This window comes from Jaculus jaculus, chromosome 15, assembly GCF_020740685.1.
Source record: "Jaculus jaculus isolate mJacJac1 chromosome 15, mJacJac1.mat.Y.cur, whole genome shotgun sequence".
NCBI lineage: Eukaryota > Metazoa > Chordata > Mammalia > Rodentia > Dipodidae > Jaculus > Jaculus jaculus.
In genome coordinates this window covers 73,257,520-73,270,849 of record NC_059116.1, presented here as the reverse complement: position 1 = coordinate 73,270,849, position 13,330 = coordinate 73,257,520, and positions in this window count along the sequence as shown.

The following is a 13,330-nucleotide window of genomic DNA, read 5'->3' as shown; positions in this document are numbered from 1 at the left end:
TGATTCAATGTATCTAACAAACATTCTGAAGACAGATTTTTTTCTCTTCCTTTGTTTTTATTAATTACAGACATACTTAGTATGGATTCATTGTGTGCTGGTACCACATTCATTTTGAAAATTTTGAAAGTGGTCTAACCATGGTGATTTATTCAAGAATAAAAATCAAAGCTATGGGGCTGGAGAGATGGCTTACCAGTTAAGGCACTTGCCTGCAAAGCCTAAGGATCCAGGTTTAATTTTCCAGTATCCATGTAAATTTGTTTGTAGTAGCTAGGGACCCTGCCATGCCCGTTTTCTCACTATCTGCCTCTCTGTCTCTTTTTCTCAAATAAATAAATAAAATTTTAAAAACTCAAAGCTAGGGTTAACTTTTTGATGCAGGAAGCTAACTTTCTAAAAAATGGATGTTCAAGTCATTTTTAAATCTCTACCACATTTTCAGAAGCTCAACTCATGTCACCAAAAAGCAGAATTATGTTGTTTAACTGAAGTTGACTCTAGCAGGATGTATTGCCCTCTTTTTCACTTACATGCACTTACACCATTTACATGCATTACATATGTTTACCCCAGGGTCATAGTGCCAATTTTCTACTTACCTCTACTTGTAATAAATCACCGAAGATGTGAGAGCATTTCTTTCATTTTTAATTTAATTTAATTTTTTTTTTTTTTTTTTTTTTTTTGTTTTTCGAGGTAGGGTCTCACTCTGGTCCAGGCTGACCTGGAATTAACTATGTAGTCTTCGGGTGGCCTTGAACTCATGGTGATCCTCCTACCTCTGCCTCCCGAGTGTTGGGATTAAAGGTGTGTGCCACCACACCCAGCTTCTTTTTTTCATTTTTTAAAAAAGTATTTGGGCTGGAGAAATGGCTTAGCAGTTAAAGCACTTGCCTGCGAAGCCTAAAGACCCATGTTTGACTCTCCAGATCCCATGTTAGCCAGACACACAAAAGTGGGACAACTGTAAAGTCACACATGCCCACTAGGTGTGCAAGCATCTGGAGTTCTATTGAAGTGGCTAAAGCTCTGGCACACCAATTCTCTCTCTCTTTCTCTTGCTCTCTCTAAAATAATAATACGTATTTTATTTATTTATTTGAGAGAGAAAGAGAGAGAGAGAGAGTAGATAGAGAATGGTGTGCTAGGGCCTCTAGCCACTGCAAACAAACTCCAGGTGCATCTGGCTTATGTGGGTACTGAGGAATTGAACCTGGGTTCTTAAACTTTGCAGGCAAGTGCCTCAACTGCCAAGATACCTCTCCAGCCAGAGACCATTTCTTTTAGAAGCAAATACTGTCTCCCTTTTTAAATTTGACCATGTATGTGTGTAATGTGTGGGAACGTGTGTGTGGGGGCTCTCACTGAACATAGAGCTCATCTGTTTAGATAGACTAGTTAGTCAGTGAGCCCCTGGCCCACCTGACTTCATTTCCCCAGTGCTGGTATTCCAGGTGCACTACCATGGCATCAATCTGCACAGGTGCTGGGAATCTGAACTCAGGTCCCACCGAGCCATCCAGCCTAAGCACGATGCTTCTTATTAGTTTAGTCACTAGTAGTTCCTGCTTGCATGAGCTTCTTCCATGGTCCCTGGAAAAGGGAGGTCAGTTCTGTCCCCCATAGACATGGGCGGGGCTCAGGAATATTCTTGACAGCACAGCAGACATAAACACAAGAAATGACCAATATGTACAGCATAGATGCAAGACCATGACACAGCTCTCACAGAAGTTGGACTCTTGGGCTGAAGACATGGCTTAATGGTTAGGGTGCTTGACTGGAAAGCCAAAGGACCTAGTTCAATTCCCCAGTACCCATGTAAGCCAGACGCACAAGGTGGTGCATGCATCTGGAGTTCATTTGCCAGGCTAGAGGCCTTGGTGCACCCATTCTCTCTCTCTCTCTCTGCTTCTCTCTCTTTCTCCCAAATAAATAAATGAAATATTTTAAAGAAAGAATGTGGGTTCTTGCATGTAGCATTAAAGTGAAACAGGCTAGCAACTTTTTTTCTGGGCAGTTCCCCCCTGCGATGGGGAAAGTTACACCCACATCTCGTGCTGCTGGGAGGACTGGTCGGCGTAGCACGTAAAAGCACCCGCCGTGGTGGCGGCTCCACGGTGGAGCCTGTGCCCAGTACGGCCAAGCCCTGGGTCCGAGCTGAGCACCAAGGAAAGAAAACTACAACCGCCGGCCACATAGTCACCTAGTGAGAGGTGGGTAATCACCCAGGAGATCATCTTTGTGAAGCACCCGACATAACTCTGCAGTGACTGACCATCTTACAGGATTCTTGTTTGCTCGCTCAGCAATTTGGAAAACTCGCTCGCAGCGTGCTCATCTGGGCAACCAGGACGTGGGAGCATAGGGCACTTGTTTGACTCCCAGGTTGCTTACATGGTGAGTGGTACATGGGAAATTCCAACATAAATGTGTGCAAGGCCATTGCCAACCCATAGGAACCGTGACATTTCTAAGCTACTCAATGTTTGAGAGAGAAAGTAGGCATATGCTTGTTATCAAGGAAAATGTTAAATGTTTACTTATGAATGAAGTGGCAGTAACTCGAAAAACCAAAGATGGCCCTTTCTTATTTCCCCGTAGACTCTACTTTTCCAGAATTCGCTAATTCCAACCTTCAAACTCTAAAGTGTCAAGATAACGTTAAAGTGAAGGTGCTGGGAATGATCTGGAGGAAGCAGAGGTAGCTTGGAGAGGCAGCATGTAGAAAGTGCCAACACATGGTTGGGGACCATTACCTCTTTCTGGATTATGATATGACCACTGACTGTCATCCAAAACCAGTATCGCTTGGGTGTAGCGCTAGGATTCAATCTTGTAATGAATTCTATAGTGGTGGTGTTAGCTTGTTTTTAGAGAAATTCTACTTAACTACGTGAGACATGAGGCATGCGTGTGTCTGTCTGTGGGCCTATCTGTTTGTGTTTTAAGGGAAATTTGTTTAAGCTAGTTGCCTAGGGCCATGACAATTACAGACCAAAATGACCCAGCCTATAGAAGAGGAGAGGGGCCTTCCTGTGAGCAATGAGGAGCGAATGGAACCGACGTGATGGAAGTTGGCTGGAGCTAAGGGACCAGGGAAGAGTGTTTCCTCGTCTGTGTGCTCAAGGGTTAGTGTCATCATCAGTTGCGTCCTATAATGTTCTGGCTACTGGAGCCTAATGTCCACTTTAAGCAGTATTGAAAGTGAGAGCAATTGAAAGATAATAAGAGGAAAATGAGTAATGAATCCATTTTATTGCATGCCGTAAATGGCCTCATTGAAACAGACTGTGTTTAGACTGGTGATAAAAATGAGTGATGGAGGCAGACATTTAACATGGAAATTGATTCAAGCAAAGAATATATTCTTTTCTTTAAATAAAAAAAAAAAGACCCTCAAGAATAATTTGGGTTATGGAGACATTTCTTGCTTGGAAAGTTTCTACAAGTGTAGTTTTTATAGACCTTGGCAAGGTGTGTGCAATGTTTTTTTTTTTTTTTCTTTTTTCTTTTTGTAGCTTAAAATATTGGCAAGGGCTGTAACAGTAGCTGAGAGACATAAGATTTTATCTGTTAATTCGTCAGCACGTGGCCCTTTGTCTCTCCGCTGGGCAAACATGGGAGTGCTGGGAAGGAGGACAACCATAAAACATGCGCTGCTTGGAAAGACCCAGGAGTCCTCCTGCAAAAACTGATCTGGCATTCACACCTTCAACTTCCAGCCCAAATTAAGCATCTGACCACTGGAGAAGCTCAGCTTTTGAAAGCCTAATACATGCCTGACACCCTTCACAAGATCCTCAAAGCCGCCCTACAAGGCAGACTTACCTCTCATTCTGATGTTAAGGACCAAAAACCTAAAGGTTAGAAAAGCCCCACAATTTGCCTGTGTATACAAAACGCAGCCTGAGTTTGATGAGCTCTGGAAGCTCATGTTCTTTCCAGAGTCCTGGACTATATCTTTTGGCTGTGTGGTGATGTTTGGCAGCCATCTAGCTAGAAATGACAGCAACAACAACAATAATAATGATAAGCAAAAGAGGGCTGGGACAACGGCTCAGTTGGTAAAGTGCTTGTTGGGCAAGCGCGGCGGCCTGAGTCAGGCAGCCAGATCCCATGGATAAGGTCCACTCATGGTGATGCATGCTTGTGACCAGGACAGTCCCTGGAGCTCATGGGACAGCCAGTCCACTCTGATTGGTGACTTCCAGGCTGATGAGAGACCCTGTCTCAAAGGAAGATGGATAACACTCCTAAGAACTACATCTAGGTTAGTGCTCAAGCCTCCACAAACACTCCTGCACCCACCTACAAACCCACGCCCACAAACATGGACAAAGACGAAAGAATGCAACTCCTCCACACATGTGACTTAGTGTAGCCATCTGCTCAGCGGTCCAGGCACACAGCTCTGGGTCTGTCTCCCAGCCTCACCATCTCTCAGACCTTGGCTCTGTCCCCTGAACACATTTCCCGGCCTGGTTTTGTGGTAGAAAAGCACTCCTATGAATTGTAGAAGAAACTGGATTGGGAAGTGAGTGAACAATGCTCAAAATAGGACAAAGAGGAAGTTGGAATGGAAACCAATGAAAGGAGGTGATAGGATCTCTCTCTGCATTTTCCCTGGCTGTGGAGTGATCCAGTAGTGTTTGGCCAGTGGGACCTATGCTTCTAGTCCCTAAAAAAAAACCATCCCATGGGGCTGAAGATATGGCTCAACAGTTAGGCACTTGCAGGCAAAGCCTAATGACTGGGGTTTGATTCCCCAACACCCACATAAGCCAGATGTACAAAGTGGCATGCATTTAGAGTTAATTTGCAGTACTTAAAGGCCCTGACATCCCCTATCTCTCTCTCTATCTCTGTGTCTATATCTCTCTGCTTGCAAATAAAATACTTTAAAAAACATCCTATGAAAGTGGAGGGACTGGGAGGGAAGAAAAATGATTCTTGGGGCTGGAGAGATGGCTCAGTGGTTAAAGACATTTGCTTGCAAAGCCTGATGGCCTGGGTTCAATTCCCTAGTACCCACATAAAACCAGATGCACAAAGTGGCACATGCATCTGGTGTTCACAGTGGCAGGAGGCCCTGGCATGCCCACATATGAGAAATGGCATCACAAACCTGGGCAGTTGATCTGGCCCCTGGCAGGTGAAGGGTCAACCAGTATAGAACCCTCCTCTTCTCTGCTTGCGAAGATGGCTCAGTGGGGAAAGTGCTTGCTACTCAAGTGTGGGAACCTGAGTTCAGACCCCAGTACCTACGTCAAATGCCAGTCTTAGGTCATCTCAAAAAAAAAAAGATGGGTGGCCTTCCTAAGGATGACACCCATGTTTATCCTCTGGCCTTCGCAAACATGTATGCCCTCACATAGATGAGCACTCACAGCACACATACCTTGCTGGGGACAGCCCTCCCTGCTTGCTGGTGCAGAGCCCTGTGTTCACTGAACAGACGATTTTGCAGTCACTGACTGCGTTTAGCTGTCCATTCTCCCTGCTCAGGAAATGACGCGAGCTCCACCGCTCAGCTTCTCCAAAAGAAGCACACAGAATCTGCAAGCAAGTACGTCTCCTTCCTGTGGAATGTTCTTGCAATGACCCTTTCCTTGATGCTCATGATAAGTTTGCAGCCCTGACTGCCTGGGGATTTGGGAGGTGCAGGAGGAGGGTGGAAGGGAGAAGGGAGCTAACAGCTCAGCATACTTCAGAGGGCAAAGTCTGAGATGCTCAATAAGTGGACATGCAAGTGTTGGTCTGGAGAGAAACTAGACGTCCTGGAGTGCCAGGGGAGGAAATACCTGGGGCCCCCGGTGCTTCCCTCTGTGAGACACAGAGCCTGCTCATGAGAGGGAGCGTGAGGCGATCGTCCAAACAACACTCGTGTTCCATGGCTTCTCAGTCCACTCTTTCTTTTTAAGTATTCTATTTATTTGAGAGAGAGAGGAGAGAGGCAGAATGAGAGAGAATTGGGTGCACCAGGGCCCCTAGCAAAGGAACTCCACACATATGTGCCACCTTGTGCATCTGGCTTACGTAGGTACTGGGGAACTGAACCTGGGTCCTCAGGCTTTGCAGGCAAGTGCCTAAACCCCTAAGCCATCTCCCCAGCCCATTATTTATTTCTTTCAAAACCTCCATAGCCTAAGGGAGAATTCAGAATAAAAACAGACAAGTCCAATAACTTCTAGGTGGATGAGTGGAGGGCCAAGGTGTGCCCAGGAGGTTGGCCAACACTTTGCAAGCTAGGCATCCCATGGATTCAGCCTGCATGTTTCCTCCACAGTAGCTCAAAGAAGACACAGGAGCCAGGACCTTCCCACCTCAGAGAAATGACTTTATTATCTTTTATTAGCATACAAAGAACTGGGTTTCATTATGGTGTTTTTAAGCAAATTTAAATCATCTGGAATAAAAAGATAATTGTTTTAATTCTTATGTTTGCCTTAAATGTTTATACTGGTAGCTTGCATTACTTTTTTTTATTTCCCTTAAATTCTTATTTTTTGTTGTGTCTGGTCATTCTCTTTCCCAGTGGGAACATATCACAGCATTTGAGTGGGCTATGGTACTCCATTATCATGGTCACCAGGGCCTTGTCCTCGATGTCACTGAAGTAGCGAAAAGCAGTGGAAGAAGTTGTGCTTCACAAATAAGTGAAATGAAAAAGAAAAGAGACTATGCTATGCCCTGGCCTTTATTTTAAAATAAATAGAATAATATTAAATTTAAAAATAGAAGCCATAATTCAGACCCTAGATTCTAAAGTATTGGGCCAAAGTTATTTTTTTTTTTAGGGCTTAAAGAAACTTTACTAGATTAAGAGAAGGAAAGACAAGCTCGGTGTAGTGGCGCACGCCTTTCATCCCAGCACTCTGGAGGTAGAGGTAGGAGGATTGCCGTGAGTTCGAGGCCAGCCTGAGACTACATAGTGAATTCTAGCTTGACCTGGGATAGAGTGAGACCCTACTTAGAAAACAAGAGAGAGACAAGTAAAGAGAAGGAAGTAAACAGCTCCTGAGCCACGAGGGAGGTATGAGGGGTAAAGCCCCCCAGAGTTTTTTTTTATTTGCATCATACTTACACCTTTAAAATAAAAACAAATCACTAAAAGTAAATAAGCCTAGGGTTTCCATTATGTGCTTCTTTATCTAGACTATTTCTAGACTACAATCGCGCGTTATTGTACTAGCCTGCCTACTACCTACCAGGTCATCAAGAAAAGTGGGGGGAGTGCGGGGCTGGACAAAAGGGATGTTAAAATGAAATGAGAAAAATCAATTTAATTAGACGTTCTCTTCCTCCCTCATTTAATATTAATCAAAAGTTTCATGATGGAAAACCACTGAAAAGGAAAAAGAAAATGACTTCACGAAAACACTGCCTGTGTTTCGAAGCAGCGGCTTTGGCCTGGTCTTTGTTGCCAAACACAGAACCTAGTCAAGCAAACAAAACCAGAACGACTCTCGGCAGGCGCAGTCAGGCCGCCCCAGCGTCCACCTTCCATCCCGAGTGCATTTCAGCTCCTTTTCCAGGGTCGGAGCGCCGGGGCCGCACGTGCAGCCGCTGGGGGTCTGGAGACTCCAGCCGAGCATCTCCGTGGAGAGCGGGCTTGGCCGGGCACAGGGGCACATCCTGCCCCTTCCCCCTTGTCTCCGCCCCATTGAGCTCCCTGCAGCCCACTCCGCGAGCTCAATGAACCCTCAGAATGAGCCCCGTGGTCTTGGTCAGTGTCCCTGCGCATCGCAGCAAAGTGGTCAGCTTCTAAAGTTACACTGGAGCATGGTGGGGGAGGCGTGGCTTCCAGAGACGCACTGGGGAACCTTGTTAGGGGTTCAATAAAAAACAAACGTAGGACTGGAGGGATGGCTTAACTGTTACGCTGTTTGCCGGCAAAGCCAAAGGACCTAGGTTTGATTCCCCAGGACCCATCTTAGCCAGATGCACAGAGGGGGCGCACGAGTCTGGAGCTTGCTTGCAATGGCTGGAGGCCCATTCATTCTCTCTCTCTCTCTCTTTTTCTCCATCTTTCTCTGTCAAATAAATAAAATATTTAAAAAGTAAAAATAAATAAACAAATGGAGCTCTTGCGAAAATTCGGTTTACATGAGAAGGCCTTTACTGATCTCTTAGGGTAGAGCGCTGCCTCTCCCTCCCCCCCCACTCACCACCTAAATGAATGAATTGGCATGAAATGCCATCAACCTGTTGTCTGCATAGACGAGAAAACAGGTATATGTATGTAATGCATACTTTTGAGCTGCATTCCACCAATTATATATATATATATATATATATACATATATATATATATGTATATATATATATATATATGTATATATATATTTTGCCAGTTTAGAAAGCCGAGAACTCTCCAGATGTTCAAAAGCCAGTCAGTACTGGGTGGGGCCTCTCTTGGCAACTCAGCCTTAAGGTTGCTATTCTGAAAGAGAAGTGTTAGTAGGTTAAAAAAAAAAGCTGGAATGTTGTGCTTATTCAGGTTATTTTTTTTTTTTTTTGCTTCCTCTTCTTTTAATATTTTATTTGTTTGAGAGAGCGATAAAGAGGAAGAGAGAGAGAGAGAGAATGTGCCAGGACTTCTAACCACTGCAAACAAACTCCAAATGCATGTGCCACCTTGAACATCTGGGTACTGGGGAATCAAACCTGAGTCGTTAGGCTTCACAGGCAAACGCCTTAACCGCTAAGCCATCTCTCCAGCCCATCCTTTTGCGTATTTTTTTCTTTTAATTACCTTGCTTTTGGAAAGATAATAATCTGGGGCATCAGCTAACATTGCACAAAGGAGACCAGAGAGAAGGAACAGCTTCCTGAGGCTCCACGCTAGGCAAGGACAGCAGCAAAGTCCCTGCTTTCCAGACTGCCACAGTTCTCACAGAACACACCCTTCCTCTCAAGTTACTGCCCCGCCTTGCCCAGAAGATGTTCACACACCCTTCTTCAAACCTTTTATGACTACTAGCTTTTTTTTTTTTTTTTTGAGGGATGGTCTCACTTTAGTCCAGGCTGACCTGGAATTCAATATGTAGTCTCAGGGTTGCCTCAAATTCACGATGATCCTCCTATCTCTGCTTCCCAAGTGCTGGGATTAAAGGCATGCACTACCACATCCGGCATTACTAGCTTTTTAAAATTTTCTTGCTTAAATCAGCAAAATAAATTCATAGCTGGCCTACTTTAAAAATGAGACTTGCTAAATTTACTAGTATTTTGAGGGTCTTGGATGACTCTACTAACTTGCATATCTCACAGACTGTTGATTAGTTCATGGTTTCATCCGCTCGTTGATTCTTGCGTTACTGTTTCTGTGTGAGACGTTTTGTTAATAGCTCAAGAAGACGATTCAGCAGGAAGTAAGACATGCATATGACCTAACACAACACAAGCCAGTCAGTAACGAACATTATTCAGTGCCTCTTCCATAACACCAATAAGTTACTTCTTTTGTTTATGGAAATAACATGCTGGGGAGATGGCTCGGTGGGTAGAGTTACCATGCAAGCATGATGGCCTGAATTCAGAATCCCATGAACTGTGTGTGGCATGTGAGCTGTGGTCCCAACACTGGGGGCATGAAGAAAGGAAGATCCCATGTTTTCCTGGCTAGCTAGTCTAGCATATCCAGTGAGCTCTAGGATGAGTGAAAGACCTTATAATTTAAAAAAAAATAATAAGGTGGAGGGCTGGAGAGATGACTTAGTGGTTAAGGCACATGTCTGCAAAGCCAAAGGATCCCAGTTTGATTCTCCAGGACCCACATAAGGTAGATGTACAAGGGGCACATGCATCTGGAGTTCGTTTGCTGTGGCTGGAGGTCCTGGTACACCCATTCTCTTTCTCTCCCTCTTTCTCTCAAACAAACAAATAAATAAAATATATTTTAAAAAATAAGGTGGAGGGCTAGAGGGATGGCTTAGCAGTTCAGGCGCTTGCCTGCAAAGCCAAAGGACCCAGGATCAATTCCCCAGGACCCAGGTAAGCCAGATGGTCCAGGCAGTGCATGCATTTTAGAATTTGTTTGCAGTGGCTGGAGGCCCTGGCATGCCCATTCTCTGTCTCTCGCAAATAAAGAAAATAAAATAACTTAAGTGAAATTTTAAAAAGTAAGGTAGAGGGTTGGAGAGATGGCTTAGCAGCTAAGGTGCTTACCTGCAAAGCCTAAGAACTCATGTTGGAGTCTCCAGGTCCCACGGAGCCAGATGCACAGTGACACATGCGTGTAGTGTCACACATGTGTGGCAAGGGATGCCCATGTCTGGAGTTTCTTCCCAGTGGCTGAAGGACCTGGTGCTTCCATTCTCTCTCTCTCTCTCAAAATAAATAAATAAGTAAAATAAGGTGGAGAATGATTGAGGAGAACACCCTAGTGTCAATCCCTGGCCATCACAAGCACGCACACATACACACGTGTGCACGTATCACACATACACATGTAAGAATTCGAATAATGACGAGGCTGCAAATGACAACCCCAAAATGACCCTCCATCTCAGACTCAAACCCCACCCCTCGGCAGCTTCCTGTGGGCAGACGTTAGCCCTGTACCCACAGAGCGCTCGATGCCAGTGGTGTGTCCAAGTGACCCCATTCTCTACCCGGGCTTGCGCTGCTGGCATGTGCCTTGGTACCCTTCCCACGCCTGCACCTCCACCTCCTGACGAGTAGTCCACTGACGTGATGCATTACAAAAATTTAAACCAGCCTGCACTGTAGCTATTAAAATCATTCTTATTTCTTTCTCTGGCAAACAGTGCATCAGTGGTTGAGCTTTTATATACATATTTATGTGCATTTTTACTGTACTCATGGCATAAATTTGTAGAATTGAAATTGTTGGGTCAGAGTATGTAACCCTTTTGTACCTTTGTTAGACATCACCAAATGTCACTCTAAGGCAACGATCAGCAGACACATTCAAGGACACTGGCTAATTTACACGTGACCTATGGGGCGTATGCAGGTTGAGTTTTGCATAGCCTAGCTAGCACTGAATTTTCTCAAAATGATTGGTTAAAAAGTGCCTCCATTTAGTTTGTCCTTCTAGTTATCAGTTCCATTGGTATCTTCTAGTGTTGGCACTGCTTTTTATAATGATTTGTATGCCAGCCACCCACCGTTCCCCAGTTCCTTTCTGTATTGCATACAAATGGCTCTCAATGTTCCAAAAATAATCTTCATCTTCTGTATTGCTAGAATTTTTCCATTATGTTCTTTTATTATACTTTGCTGTATTGGAATTTAACACCCATATTCACTATCTATCTGTCTTTCTTACAATTTATTTGAGAGAGAAAGAGCCAGATATATATATTTGTTTCAAACTTCTACTACCAAAAAGTATGAAAGTTCTTTGTCTCCCTGAGACCACCAAGACAACATGGAGAAGAAATAAGTCGCACTTTCCTAAGAGGCAAACCAGGATCAGGGGACAAATGAAAATTAGGGTCAGAGTTTCAAAGAAATGAGCTTTCCATTCCTGATCTAAAGACTTTCTGAGTTAAATATGGCAGGACTGTTCTCAGTGAAGAGGCTTTGGTGGGATGAGAAGCCAGAGGAGCTGGAGATGACAGTGAAGATTGGAGAGTTGATTAGATGTAGGTGTGCCCCAAGTGTGCAAATCAATGGGGCATCACATTCCTACCCTTATTATATATATTGGGTTAGAAGCAATAAAAATTTAAAGAATGCAAAGAAACAGGAGGTGCTGAGCAATAATCACAAAGAAAGCAGAGCTGGTAAAAGCAGACTCATAGTGAAACGCTGTTATCAGTCAGCAGCAAGAACTTTAAAACAATTATTACAAATGTTTTTAAGAAGCCAGGCGTGGTGGCGCATGCCTTTAATCCCAGCACTCAGGAGGCAGAGGTAGGAGGATTGCCATGAGTTCGAGGCCACCCTGAGCCTCCATAGTGAATTCCAGGTCAGCCTGGGCTGGAGTGAGACCCTACCTCGAAAAACCAAAAAACAAACAGACAAAAAAAAAAAAAAAATGTTTTTAAGAATTTATAGGAGGGACTGGAGAGATGGCATAGCAGTTGCAGTGCTTGCCTGTGAAGCTTAAAGACCAGGATTCTAATCCCGAGTACCTACGTAAGCCAGCTGCGCGAGGTGGCACATGTGTCTGGAGTTCATTCACAGTGGTTGGAGTCCCTGGCACACTTGTTCTCTCTCTCTCTCTACCTCTTTTTGTAAAAAATGAATTAAAAATTAAAAAAAAAAAAGATTTATAGGGATAAAATGGACAGAAAGTTCTTTTTGCACGACATGAAAGTCCCTTTAAAAGAGGGCAACGTGGAAATTCTAGGACTGTACTGTAATATTTGAAATGAAGAACTTGTTGGCTACCATTCTCAGAAGTTTGAATTTCCAAAGGGAGTGTTAATAAACTTTAGAGTAAGCTGGTAAAAATTATCCATCTGAGTCAGAATTTGAAAAAAGGATTAAATATCAAGGAGTAATGGGATGTCAGCCATACCACTTCCCATCAAAAGTGATACAGGCCAGGAGACAAAGAAGTAAATGGCAACTTTCAAGTCCTGAAAGAAAAGAAGACCCTATCAACCTAGAATTCTAATTCCCATCTTTGAGAAGCACAGATGGGCGAGCCAGATATAAAAGAAACAATCACAACGTGGCAATCATAAGTGAGGAATGACAGATGTCCAATTCTGAGGGCACAAAGAGATCTCTGGTCCCTAGAGTTCTGTGGGGTCATTAATGCTAGCGCTGTGTCCCCACTGATAAGAAGCCATTGTTCTTGATTTCTGAAGTCCTAGCTGTTTATTCACTGATACATTTTCCCGATCCCTGATCCCTGATCCCTGTACTTTCTGTTTTCTCTCTCTTCTTCTTTCTTTTTCTTTCTTTCTTTCTCTCTTTCTTTCTTCCTTCCTTCCTTTCTCTCTCTCTCTCTCTCTCTTTCTTTTTTGTTCTTTCTTTCCTTCCTTTCTTCCTTCTTTAACTTTATAATGACAAATGGTCACCTGAAATAAGTGAAAGTCCTAATGCTTCACAACTAGAAAGAGTATAATGAATATAATTCCTCCAAGGCAGAGAAAGTTTCTCATTTAAGATTTTGATACATTTTGTATTTATGAACATCAAATGTTTGAATCAATTTACAAATATTAATTTGTGATTTGGGAATTTGGAAATGGTTAATAGGGAAGCACAGAGAAGACACAGGCACACAACAAAGAAAAGAAGTCACATTGTTTCACTGGGTCTCGGGCTTGTCAGTAAGCAGCTGGCTTCCTTATCGTACACAGAGACAAACTACCTTTTAACTGAGGCCATGTAAGCT